Genomic DNA, 13,688 nt, shown 5'->3' on the forward strand with positions numbered 1-13,688 from the left:
GTCCCTGCTGTCATGGAACTTATATTTTCAAAAGGGAAAGATAGAAATTATATAAGCAAACTTATTTACTATAGGACTAATTACTGTGAATGTCATTATTTTGTGAAGGATAATATGACAGAAAGTTGGGGACAAGGAAGTAGGCTAATATAGATTAAATGATTTAGGAAGGTTATGTTTGATTTGAGACTTGAGTTAACAGTCAACTAGGTTGCTCTGTGAAGTTCTCTGGAATACCACACAATCATAGATAATCATAGAAAATATACAGCAAATGGCATAAGCACTTTTTAGAACTATAAAAAATTTATTCTTATGTAGGAAAAATGCATTAAAATGGCAAAAGTAGTGGTATCAATATGATGAAGGTGTGGGTATTTTTTCCTTCATCTACATTTTTTAGTCTAAAATTATATTATTTAATGTTAAAAATGGAAAAAATGAAAATATAATTAAACATGCCAAAGAAAAAGTCATGAATCTCATCAACAAAACTTTTCATATCTAGTATATAGCATTTTAGGCAAATACATATTTATTACACATTGTTTTTAATTATAGTATAGTAATTATAAATATATAAACAAACTGAACAAATAATAAATGGAATCATCAAATATCCTATTAGTCATTATTAATCCTTTTAAGATGTTGTTAGCTAATTTTCCTTCTCCTGCTATTCTACTCCAAATTTTGTCCCACAATCATCCTCTGAGACACTAACAACAAATCCATCATAATTTCCATCTTGTACTTGTTAATATTTCATCATCATCACCTTCTGGAAAGTAGGTATCTTGCAAGAAAGCAATAAGTGCACTTTCAAAATGATCTCTCCCACACATATGTCATTTCACATCTACTCCCTATTCCTTTCTTGCTGCTACACCAAAAATATTGGAAATAAAAATATCAGATTCTTAGGAACATTCATAAACCCACAGGGCATGTCTGTCAGAATATCCTCATATGTAGGTTACAGCCTGTCTAACGTCTGTTCAAAAAAAAATGCAATTAGTTTCTGGAGGTCCAAAGTCAAATACATTGTCTTAGAAAGTAGTTTTAGAGCAAGCCACAAAGCTCTCTACTTGGTAATTTAAATGACTGACCGCTCAATTTATGAGCATTCCCAGCAATAAAATTCAGCCTGAACTTAATAATAGCACATTTTATGTGACAACGATGACAATTACAATCTATAGTTACTGCAGTCGCCCTTTGGTCTAGGGAAAAATGACAGTATTAATTATACACACTTGCCATTTGTCAGACTTAACTTGGCAGGCGATTGAGCTCAGCACCATCTCTAACTTGACTTCTACATTTACCATTTTCTAATCCACTGAAACGAGGATAATTAGCATAGAGAAAAATGAGTGGCTCCTTCTTTCACTGCCTTTATCTCTGATTTCTTATACAGTATAGTTCTTGAATCATATTAAATCATATTAAATTTATGCCACTTGGTTTAAAATCTTGCCATTGTTTACTTTCTAAACTCCATAGCAAAAGGCATAATATTTCATACCATAGCAAGGTGTTCTGTGGCACACAAAATTTTGCCTGCATGCAACTTTCATATTTTTATTTTATAACTTATTTTTATGTTTGGTCTATTTGGGGATCTCAGGTCCTTGTTATTTTATTTTCACTTCTATTTTATGTTACCAGCACATTGAGAACTAAAATTATTTTACAACATGGAACGCTATCTAAAAGGCTTGCTGTCTGTTTTAGGACATAAAAATGTCTCTTAAACAGTTGCATTTTTATTCAAGCATGTTTTTATAATTTTTATTTAATCATGTATCTGTCTTCTTCAAGCTTCCTTTTTTGGCCTCTATGGGTTTTTCAGATACACAGTTTTAAGATTTATGATGATTATAAAATCATGCTTATCTGCTTCTGTGTTCAGGACTCTACAACCTCTTCTCAGAAGGCTTGAAGAATTCCTACTTACTGAACTCCTACTGTAGTTTCAGATGCATTCCTTCATGAATCTTCACAAAACTCTAAGAAATGTTATCCTTGTTTTTGAATAAGAAAAAATTGGGGCTTAGAAAGTTTAAGTAACAGTGACACCTGAAATTAGTCTAGAATAAGCAACCGAAAGGTGTGGTTAGAGGTGTCATAAAGTTATAGAGAAGCAGGGAGCCTCAACCACTGCTATTTCTTTCTGACTCCGTACTTACCAGTCCAAAGCACCTGACAGACAATCCCAATCCAGAGAAAATCAAATAGGTAGATCTCACAGGAGATTTCCCATCTACAAAGGCAGTATGTTATACTGAAAAATTAATTATAAGTATAATGGAGAGTATGGTCTGACTTATATATGGAATCTAAAAAAGTTGAATGCAGATACAGAGAATAGAATGCTGGTTTCCATGGGCTAGGCAGTGGGAAGAAATGAGGAAATATTTGTCAAAGGACACTAACTTTCAGTTATGAGATGAATAAGCTCTAGGGATCTAATGTACAGCGTGGTGACTACAGTTAACAACACACTGTATTGGGTACTTGAAATTTGCTAAGAAAGTTTAACTTAAATATTCTTACCACAAAAAAGGGTAACCATGTGAGGTGATAGATGTGTTAACTTACTTGATTGTGGTAATAATTTATATATATATATGTATACACACCAAGTCATCACATTGTACACCTGACATATCACATTGTCATTTATGCCTCAATAAAGCTGGAAATGTTATATATATATATATATTTTTTTTTTTCCAAGAAAACTGAGACCAGAATTCTATAGTTGCCTCCCACAAAATCTTTGGGAAGATTAACTTAACTTTCTTGTACTTTAATTTCTTCATTCACAAAAGTGATAGGATTGAATTATACATCCTATAAAGTCTCTTTATTTCTTCAGTTCTTAATGTCACTGTGAAATCCTATAGTGAACTAATCAGAAAGGGGATGTTTTCTAAAAACTTTAATCAGTAGGAGCCCTACTCCTATGTTAAAGTTGCCAGTGGCAGAGTTTTCACAATATAAGCAGCAGGACTTGTTCTTAGATTTTTAATAGCGTGAAAACCGCCGTGGGAGACAGACGTGTGTTCCTAAATCATTCCTGCGTTGTTGAGGTAGTTTGAATCTGTCTGGGGGACTGGTCTTGTCCTTTTTCTGGGAAGGACTAATTAGTTGAGCATTTTGGTTAGGCATTGGTAAGGAAGTCCTTATACAATTTTTTGAGGAAAATTTAAACCAGTGAATGTGGCAGACTGCCCCAGTTACTACTTGAGACCATCATTACAAGACTGAACGAAGGGGGACTAACGCAGAAATGAAAACTTTAGACAAAATAAACTGTTTTAAAAAAGGGGGCCAGGGGAAGAAGAAGAGAGCTGCCTGCTTCTAGTGAGCAAAGGCAGCCACCTGAGCCTCTACAGCACCTCGTGTTTATTGGGTAGAAAGAGCAGGGAGGAGGAGGTAATGATTGGTCAGCTGCTTGATTGATCACAGGTTTACATTATTGCTAACAGGCTTCAGAGTTGCCTAATCACAAGAAACACTTGTGCCTGGGTTGTGACTACCCTCAGCATTCCTTCTGGGCAGCAGACGCAGTTTGTCAGTTTGCCAACATCCTGCTTTCATGAGAACCGTTTGCTATTTATTCATATAGCCTCCAGTGGTAAACTGAGTTCATCACGACCCTCACTCCTTCGAACTGCAACAAGTGAAGTAGCTAACTGTAGATGCTTCAGATTAAGATTTTAGGTATGTTCTCTTTAATGTAAACTCTGTACATGGAAATATTCTCTTTTGTATGACTGTGACTTTAGATACAATTGTCCCTGAAAATATTGTTTGTTCTGGGAACAGACATGCACGCACAGAAGGCACGCATGTTGGTTCCCACGTTCTGTGCATACATAAACAGACACACTCGCACCGAAGGCATCTTTACATAAGAACATACCTTCTTGGAACATACGGGCTTTCAAGGAGTTGTGAGACCGGAGCCAGAGGTGACTTCAAGGCTTCTTTTTCTCTTCACTTTACATCAAAGGTAGACTAAAAGGTCAAGTTAATGCACTCTGTTTAGTAGATTTTGAGTGAAGAGCACAACCTTTTAGAAAGTCCTATTGATTTTGCCTAGAACTTGGAGAACAGAGTCTAATATCTCTATAATCCCTACGATAGGCAGAATAATGCCCCCCACAAAGATGTCTACTTCATAACTCCTGAAAGCTGTGACTGTTGCATGGTAAAAGGGACTTTGCAGATACGATTAAGCTAAAAATCTTGAATTGGAGAGCTTATCCTTGCTCTGAGATCAAAAATAGCAGAGCATAGGTACCGAAGTGAGACACTTCAAAATTAAGGGTTCCCTATCCTGGGAAAAATTCCTAGCACATGGCATCCGACCAGAGGCTAAGTCACATTTTTTTTTTTTTTTCTGTTCCACCAAGACTACAGCAAAGTTTTGGGAAACATCAGAGGGAATTGAGAGAGCAACAAACTCTGTAAATACATTGTGAGGTATATAAGAGTTATCCAGAGAAACAAAGACAATGGGATATATAGACATTGATGCTGATACAGATAAAATGAGAAATTGGTTGACTTAATTATGAAGGTTGAGGAGCCCTACAATCTGGTTGTCTGAAAGCTGGAGACCCAGGGAAGTTTGGTGGTGCAGTTCAGTCCCAGTCCAAAGTCATGAGAATGAGGAAAGTTGATGGCATATCAACTCTGAGTTCAAAGAACTGAGTTCAAAATCTGAGTTCAAAGAAGAAGACCAATATCCCAACTCAAAAAGTCAGTCATAAAAGGGAAAATTTTCCCTTTCTTTGTCTTTTGGCTCTTGGCAAACTTTTAATGGATCGGATGATGCCCACCCATACTGAAGCAGATTCAATTCAATAGTTATTTTGTCACTTGGTGGAAGCATTCCTCCCTATGGAACCAAAACCTCTAGGCCAACAGAGCATATAACAAAGTCATGAGAACAGAAAGCAAAAACTTTGCTAGTGAGTAACTAGGAATAATAGTTAGTGGTGCCACTTTCATTTCCACCCATTGATTCCTGGTTCAGTGAATTCTAGTTAGGGGAGAAATTGTACCATACACTGGATCTTGATTCAGAGCATATACAGCCTACTGGAGAAGCTTGCCCCAGCCTTGCAAAAATAATGTCACCCAGGGGGTGCTGTGAGTCTTCAAAAGGCTTTCTACTGCTCTGTCAAATCAACTTCTTTAGGATGGTGGGGAACACGTAAAGACCATTGAATTTCAATAACAAAGACATGGACTCAACATAGATGCCCATCAACAGTGAACTGGATAAAGAAAATGTGCTAATATGTTAGGGATAGAAGGTATCCAAGTCACATGGCACCAAAATGTTAGACGTGGTGAATATCAGAATGACTGATGGGTCTGAAGCAACCTCAATTCTTGCCTCCTCTGAAGATACAATTCAATGTGGGGCATAATGCAGAAAAAGAGACTGAGGCAAGTTTCAGAGCAGGAGTGGAAGTTTATTAAAAAGCTTTAGAGAAGGAAAGTACACTTGGAAGAGACCCAAGTGGGTGACTTGAAGGACAAGTGGCCCATTTAACCTTGATCCTAGGACTTCATATGCTGGCCCACTTCTGGCATCTCATGCCCCTTTCCCTTCTTTCTTCCCTAAGAGTGAGCCACCCACAATGAGCTCAGGAGGTGAGCATGCACAGTGCTATTTAGGAAGTTGTACACATACCCACGTGATGCTTTCTTCCCTTTTCTGGTGGAATGCCTCCAGTAGGTCATACTCCCCCATTTTGTCTCTTAATGTGCAAGCCTGAGCTCACTTGTCAAATTACTGAGATTTTTATTGAAAGTTGATTACCAATTTCAAGTGTTTTTATCTGTTTTCAAAATTGCTTCTCCCTGGTGCTCACAATTAATTATCACTTTAGTGTGACAACTGTGGACCATCAGGAAATTGCATCTCCCTGGTGCTGGCTGCCTATTATCATTTTTAGAGAGGCAGTGTGATCATTGTGGAACCATCATTGGTCGCCTGACATTGATGGTCACCTGACATTCCTGTTGGGTGTGTGCGGTGCCCTCTGCTCATGACTGACTAACTACCTGTAACACATATACACCATGGAATACTACCCAGTCATAAGTAGCAATGAGATCATATCCTTCGCAGCAATGACGGAGTTAGAGGCCATTATTGTAAGTGAATTAATGCAGGAACAGAAAACATAATGAGCCTGAGTCTTTACCTCAGCCCTTTGGTATGTAAATAAAATCTCTCTAGGAGGCAGATACTCCCATTTGTCTCAGGTTTTGTGATCTGACAATGTCTCCAAGGTCTGAAAGTTCATTTTTTCTGAAATGTAAATACCCATGAAGATAGTTTTTTAGTCCCTCAGGCACCCTGAGGCTTAACCTAGGGACCAGTCCCAGCTGTAACTATTTAGCCTGCATGAAAGATATAAAAGGTATTATAGTTTTTTGAGATCAGAGCAGTTAACTAGACAAATGGCTACAATCTAATTATTATGGTATATGAAAAGTAAAATACTTCTGAAGGAAGTGAACACACATACTCCCTATTGATTTTATACATATTTCCATGTCTCAGGTAGCTAGGGTTTTTTGCAGAAGCACTGAGAAATCCAGGCAATTTTTATTTTTCCACCATTTTCTACCCCCAGCCTGCATCTATTTGTTTTTAATTTTAGGTTTGGGGGTACATGTGAAGATTTGTTACATATGTATAAACACGTCAGGGGTTGGGGTTGTTGTACATATCATTATATCACCCAGGTATTAAGCTCAGTACCCAATAGTTATTTTTTCTGTTCATCTCCTTCCTCCCACCTGCCATCCCCAGAGACCCCCAGTCTCTTGTTTTCTTCTTTGTGTTCATAAGTTCTTATCATTTAGCTCTCATTTATAAGTGAGAACATACAGTATTTGGTTTCCTGTTCCTGTGTTAGTTTGCCAAGGATGATAGCCTCCAGCTCTATCGCTGTTTCCACAAAAGACATGATCTCATTCTTTTTTATGGCTGCATAATATTCCATGATGTATATGTACCACATTTTCTTTATCCAATCCATTATCGATGGGCATTTAGGTTGATTCCATGCCTTTTCTATTGTGAACAGTGCTGCAATGAACATTTACATGCATGTCTTTATGGCAGAATCCTAGCCTACATCTGAATCACCTGAAGGGCCTGTGAAAATTCAGATTGCTATTCCCTCCTGACCCCTAAACCTAACTCAGCAATCTGGAGGTGGTGCCTGAGAACCTGTATTTCTACTAAGTTGCCAGGTCATGCTGATGCTGCTTGTCAAGGACCACACTTTGAAAACGACTTATTTACACCAATCATAAGTGGCTTCAGATTTCATGGGGACTGAAATTTATAAAAACTTAACAGCCATATTTGTTTATAAATGCAAGGCTAGATTAGGAACCGAAATGGGCCTTTGCAAATTGGGGACCATAAAGCTTTAACTCCATTACTCCATAGTAAATGTTCTGACAATGATGAAATACAATAGAGGTTTTAAAACGTTAACTAATTTACATAAATTGTGTAGATATACCTGAGATTCATTTTGACAACATAAATAGGAAATAATAATATGCATGAAATAATCACTTGTTTACTTGAAGAATTTTAAAGAAATGATTAATGAGAATCATCTTGGTCTTTAGTAAACAAATGAGAGACAGATCTTTATCTTTGGTCAATGGAATTTTCCTGATTGTACAGTGCCTAAAAATATTTATACATCATTGGCTGGAAAACTGTTACACGGGCATAGGAGAAATAGCAGCAGCTAGTGGCTCAATTGAGGGCACTTGAATCTTATTCACATTATCACCATGCCCAAAATATTGACCCTTTATGAAGCTATATTTCTTTTCACCATAACCAGGCTCAAATACTATTTTAGAATAACAACATTAAACAAGAAGTTTTGAGCTTTCAGTTTACCAGTGTGAGCTTCTAACATACCCCCATTTTCTAAAATTGAAAGATGAAAAAAACCTGTATGTCATTTGCCCCAAAATGGTCTCTCTTATATAAGAAGGAAAGAACATAGAAATCATGCCTTAAATCATTTATGTTTTTAATTCTAGAGGCCAGTTAAAACAGAAAGAAGAATGTATTGAAATATGTGCTGGTATTTATATTATTTTCAAAAGCATGTTTAACATGTCTTCTAATAAATCCCAACCATTCTACAGGTCTCAAAATGTCTTTATACTTGTAAAAATATCAGCTGAAAAATCAGCTTTTTTTTTTCCCCCCTTGCCCAGGTCTCAGAAAAATGTCTTGCAAAAAACAAGCTAACCTCACTTCTTCAAATGTTTCCTGCCAACCCCATTGATTTCATGGAGGGCCTCTGGGTTTGGAGAATAAAAAGCAACCCAGATGGTTTTTAAAGGTATGGGATCTGACTTTTAAGTGTCTAAATTAGATGAGTGAGAGTACCCTCTACACTGAACAAAGAACAAATCAACACAACCACTTCATGAAACTTCAAAAGCCTGCAGCTTTCATGCAAGCTACAGGTTTTCCTACTACAGAATGAAAACTACATGTGTCCAGTTATGGCAGAGTTCTAGAATAAGAAATAGAACGGACAGAAAAATCAATTTATTGAACACTCTGACCCAACTTTGAAGTGCAATGCAGCACAAGCATTTTAGTACAAACCTATAACAAAGGTCTCTGATCAGCCTACAGACTGTCTTCGGGTGTAATACAGAGCAAAAAGGAAAGGGATCAGGAATTAGTGATTATCTGACTGGTTTGACCTATACAGATGTCCCAGATTTTAATCCAAGTCAGAGTTAAGCTGTTTGGGTTTTTATTTTTTATTTGAAAAATTTTCCACCATGAAAACAGAGGCAGATATATTCTTGTGATTATTTTCTGCCCACTAAGATTATGTGGTTTTAAAGTCCTTTCAAATAGTAATTGAACTGGTTGTCGCAGTAAACACACTCAGACTGTGAGTATCCCCATCAGACTTGAACTTCCTCGGAGGTTAGGATTATATTTTATTAATTTATCTAAAGAACTTCATATTACCTGGCACAGAAATGGGGGAGAGTAATTATTTAAAACATGAATAAGTAAATATATAAAATATTGACTAAATTAGAATGAGAAGAGTAACTTATGCATATAAAATTTTAAAATTCCAGGAATAGGTTTTTTGCAGAATGATGGACAAATAAATGTTGTATCTACATCCAATGGAATATTATTCAGCCATTAAAAGAATGAAATCCTGTCATTTCCAACTACACAGATGGAACTGAAAGGTATTATGTTAAATAAGCCAGGCAAAGAAAAACAAATTTTGCATGTTCCCACTCATATGTAGGAGATAAGCTTTTTTGTAAAATTTGAACTCAAGGAGGTGGAGAGTAGAATGATGGTTACCAGGGACTGGGAAGGAGGGCAGGGAGAAAGGGGTAATGAGGGGATACTTAATAGGTACAAAAATATAGTTAGATAGAGTGAAAAAAGGAGATCTAGCATTCGATTGCACAATAGGGTGGCTATATTGATAACAATTTATTTTCTATTTTAAAGGAACTAAAAGAGTAGAATTGGAATGTTCCTAACATGAAGAAATAATAAATGCTTGAGGTGATGAATACCTCAATTACCCTTATTTGATCATTACACATTATATGCCTGTGTCAAAACACCACATGTAGCCCATATATATATATATATACACACACACACATACACACACACACACATATATACATATATACACACACATATATATATAAAACTATTTATACATATCCTTTCAACCCTCTACCATAAGTACTATTTTTATCCTCATTTTAAGAGGGGGAAAATGAAGCACTGAGAAGTTGAGAAACTTGTCTAAAATCACATGTTTAGCAAGAGACAGAACTGAGACTTAAATACAGGCAGTTTGGCTTCAGAGTTTGTGCTTTTAACCTAGACTCTGATTTCCACAGCGCAGTGGGTTATACCCTCTGAGAAGGTAGGAGGAAGGGCCCTCCATTAAATCAATGGGGTTGGCAGAAAACATTTGAAGAGGTGAGGTTAGTTTGTTTTTTGCAAGACATTTTTCTGAGACCTGGGCAAGAAAAAAAAAGCTGATTTTTCAGCTGATATAAATATGTATAACCATATACATATAATTATATATAACTATATGTATATATAAAACTATTATGTGCCAGAATAATTAAAAAGTAAAATTAAAAATATAAAACATAAGTTCCAGAACAGTGGAGGATGATCAGGATAAGTTCTCTAGTCTCTGATTTTTATTATTCTAATAATCAATCTGAGGCCCCTTCAATTGCAGTCATAGGCCCGGGAAAAGCAAAAAGGGAGTAAGAGTTGAAATACAACTGTGATGTAACAAAACAAGTTCATTTGTTTGCATGTTGGTTAAAATCCTTGTAAGCATTTCTCAACCCCAGACATTTCTATGGAATTATCTTTTAAAGTGAGTTTGCTGTATACTTTTTACCTCAGTATCTTGAACCCAAAAATATTTTTAAAATGTCCCAGTTGGGACTGACGAACTCATTTTCCATTCAAAAGGTATGAAGTTTTTATGTGTGCATGCACATATTTGCACATACATACACACACATACATACACACATACATACACACATGCATAGTTGAGGTTAAGGAACAAACATGAGAGAGAAAAGGGAATAGAAATAAACAAACAAATAGAATTTAAAAACAAGGAAATTTTGAAAGACTCATGGAGAAAAGATTCCATTATTATGTCTTATGTTAATAATAATACTACTAATAATAAGGTAGTTTATTCCAGGGTTTATAATATTATAAATTTCAAAAAAACCTGGGGCTCTATAGTTGGATCCTAAAAAGCATCCTTACTATAAAAAGCATAATCAATGTTCACTGGAGCAGTCTGTTATTAAAAACAATTTGAGACTTGTGTTTCTCTGATCATTATGAAAAACAGATTAAAAACAAATATTAAGAAATACTTTATTGGTCTGACCTCAACTGATTTTCTTAATTGGTGCTTCTGAGAAGGATTTATTTATGTATTTAGCTATTTATTGCTATGCATATTTGAACAAGGTATCTCCAAATATTTATGAAGAAAAGAAATTTAGATTTGTTTTGTTTTATTCTTCGGTAAATACAGATGTATCTTCATAATGAAATATTAGTTGGCATAAATAAATGTAATCAGCATTAACTAAGGATTTGATATTCTCATTGCTACCTAACCAAATGTTTACTGTCTGACTTTGCACGTATTGGTGTGTGTTGATTCAGTAAGATTCTAGTGCCTTGGCAAGTAGAGAACTGTTGGAGACCACACAGTCTGTATGTCAGTCTTTTACAGTTGATACAAATAGGGTCTTCCTTACCCAAGAGAAAATTTAAGTATCCTTTGTGACACTTTATGATGTTCTCATAATATGCATGCAGTACTTTAATGCGATTAATTTAAGGGATTTGTTTTTAGTTTTACACTTATCTTAAGTTGTGTTACAAAGTATGCATTTTCACAGAGTTAATCATAATTAAAAGTTTAAGGCATAATCATGACCAAAAACATTTTTGGTATAAGAAGAATACTGGATACAAATTAAGAGAAAAATATGCAACTGAAAAAGTCTTTGTTTTCATAAATCCATACAGCTTTCTAAGGAGAGTTGGCCTTAGTAATGAAAAGATTATTTGTTTGTTGAACACAGAGCTGGATAAGAACATTTCATAAGGGGGATAAATTGTTCTCTATAATAAAAAAGCAGAATTTCTAACGCCCTGGAAAAATCCAGGAGGCAAAGATGCTGAAGCCCAGGGAGCCAAGATACCCTTCTCCCACATACTCTATCCCATCTCCTCCCCCAACACACCTCCCATACGATGGGTGGGAATTAAAAGAGATTTTGAAGAGCAAAAGGATTTTAAGCCATTTTCTATGTGATATGTGATATAAGCCTCCTTGTCTATATCATCATCGGAAAACAATACATTTCTCAATTCATGTTCCCATTTTATTGGTTTCTCTGGGGGTATCCCAGAGTGGAATGAGGTGACCTTTGACCTGTAAGTTTTATGTGTATTACAGAAATTCTTACTCGATTTTTTTACTAAAAGAAACTGGTTCTAAATTACTAATAGCTATGTAACAGATGTAAACAAGCTTGAGCCTTACCTGACATTTAATTGAATATTGTGGACATGTATTAACATATTCAAGTGTACACATACCAAACTTTTTAAAAGACCAATGCAAAGTGATAAGCTTAATAATTCATGTCACCATGCACAAGTTCAATTATATGCATGGAAAGGGCAGGAGAAATTTCATTTCAAGGTCTGGGCAATGTCAAAGTAATGTGTCAGACCTTCTTAATGCACTGATAGTTTCCAATGTATAAAACTGTGATATATCAATTTCAGGTATCTCGATTTTAAAATATTTTTTGAGACAATTCAGTTGTATCTGAAAATGAAACCCAAGACTTTTGTGGATTCCCTCAAAACTACCACAAAAAGCAGAGGGCAAAAGACACTTTCAGAGAGCTCATCAACCTTAATCTTATGTAATTTACATTTAAACTATGATTTAGAGCCTTTCAGAATCCTTTACTCTGGGAATTACTAAGCACAGAACCTTTGCAACCAGGACCAGCAAGAAAATAGTATCTCATCTATCTCCTAATTTTTTGCCAGAAATCTCATCTATCTCCTAATTTTCCAGAATTTCCAGAAACCTGGAAATTTTTTCTTCAAAAGCTGAAATTATTTTTAAAAAATTCATTGATACATAAACAAAATGAAAATTATGATTGAGAATGTATGAAAATTTTATAGCATTTATGCAGCGGAATTGTGACAAATTTTAGCAGTTTTCTCCACTTACATTGTAGTTTTAAAACTACTAACACAATATTCAGTCCAAAGCAAGGATCTAGAAATAGAAATCACCATATGCAGATTTTTGATGAACATATAACACATTTAATATCCATTATATTGTGATGTGATGAGTTCATTATGTGTTGGTGGAAAAGAAACTATAGCCAGAGACAAAAAATGGATCTCTTCAGTGAGTTGGAAATCTTACCACAAAATGTACACTGAAAACTTGTTCTACCCTCCTGAAATTCATAGAAATTAGCCATTCAGAAAGTACTGTGTAAAAAAACCAGTTCAAATAAAAGAGTAGATTTCATAAAACAATCAAGACAATTGACCTAGACTTTATAAAATGGTAACACTAAGGTCACTAAATATAAGAAACTTTATCTACATCTTTTTATTAGAAGCATTCAAGACCAGCGTGGCCAACATGGCAAAAACCTGTCTCTACTAAAAGTATACAAATAAGTCAGGCATGGTGGCAGGCGCCTGTAATCCCAGCTACTCAGGAGGCTGAGGCAGGAGAATTGCTTGAACCCGCGAGGTGGAGGGTGCAGTGAGCTGAGATCGCACCACTGCACTCCAGCCTGGGGGAGAGAGTGAGACTCTGTCTCTAAATAAATAAATAAAAATAATGTCGCAGGGAGAGACCAGGACATGCCTATAACTCCCTAAACACACACGTGCTCAATTCCAAAGGGTAAAGAAAGCACTGCGCATCCGGGAAGCCCAACCTAAGGAAGAATCATGGGAAAGAGGCGGGCCCTTGACTAGGATC

This window comes from Macaca thibetana, chromosome 3, assembly GCF_024542745.1.
Source record: "Macaca thibetana thibetana isolate TM-01 chromosome 3, ASM2454274v1, whole genome shotgun sequence".
Classification (NCBI taxonomy): Eukaryota; Metazoa; Chordata; class Mammalia; order Primates; family Cercopithecidae; genus Macaca; species Macaca thibetana.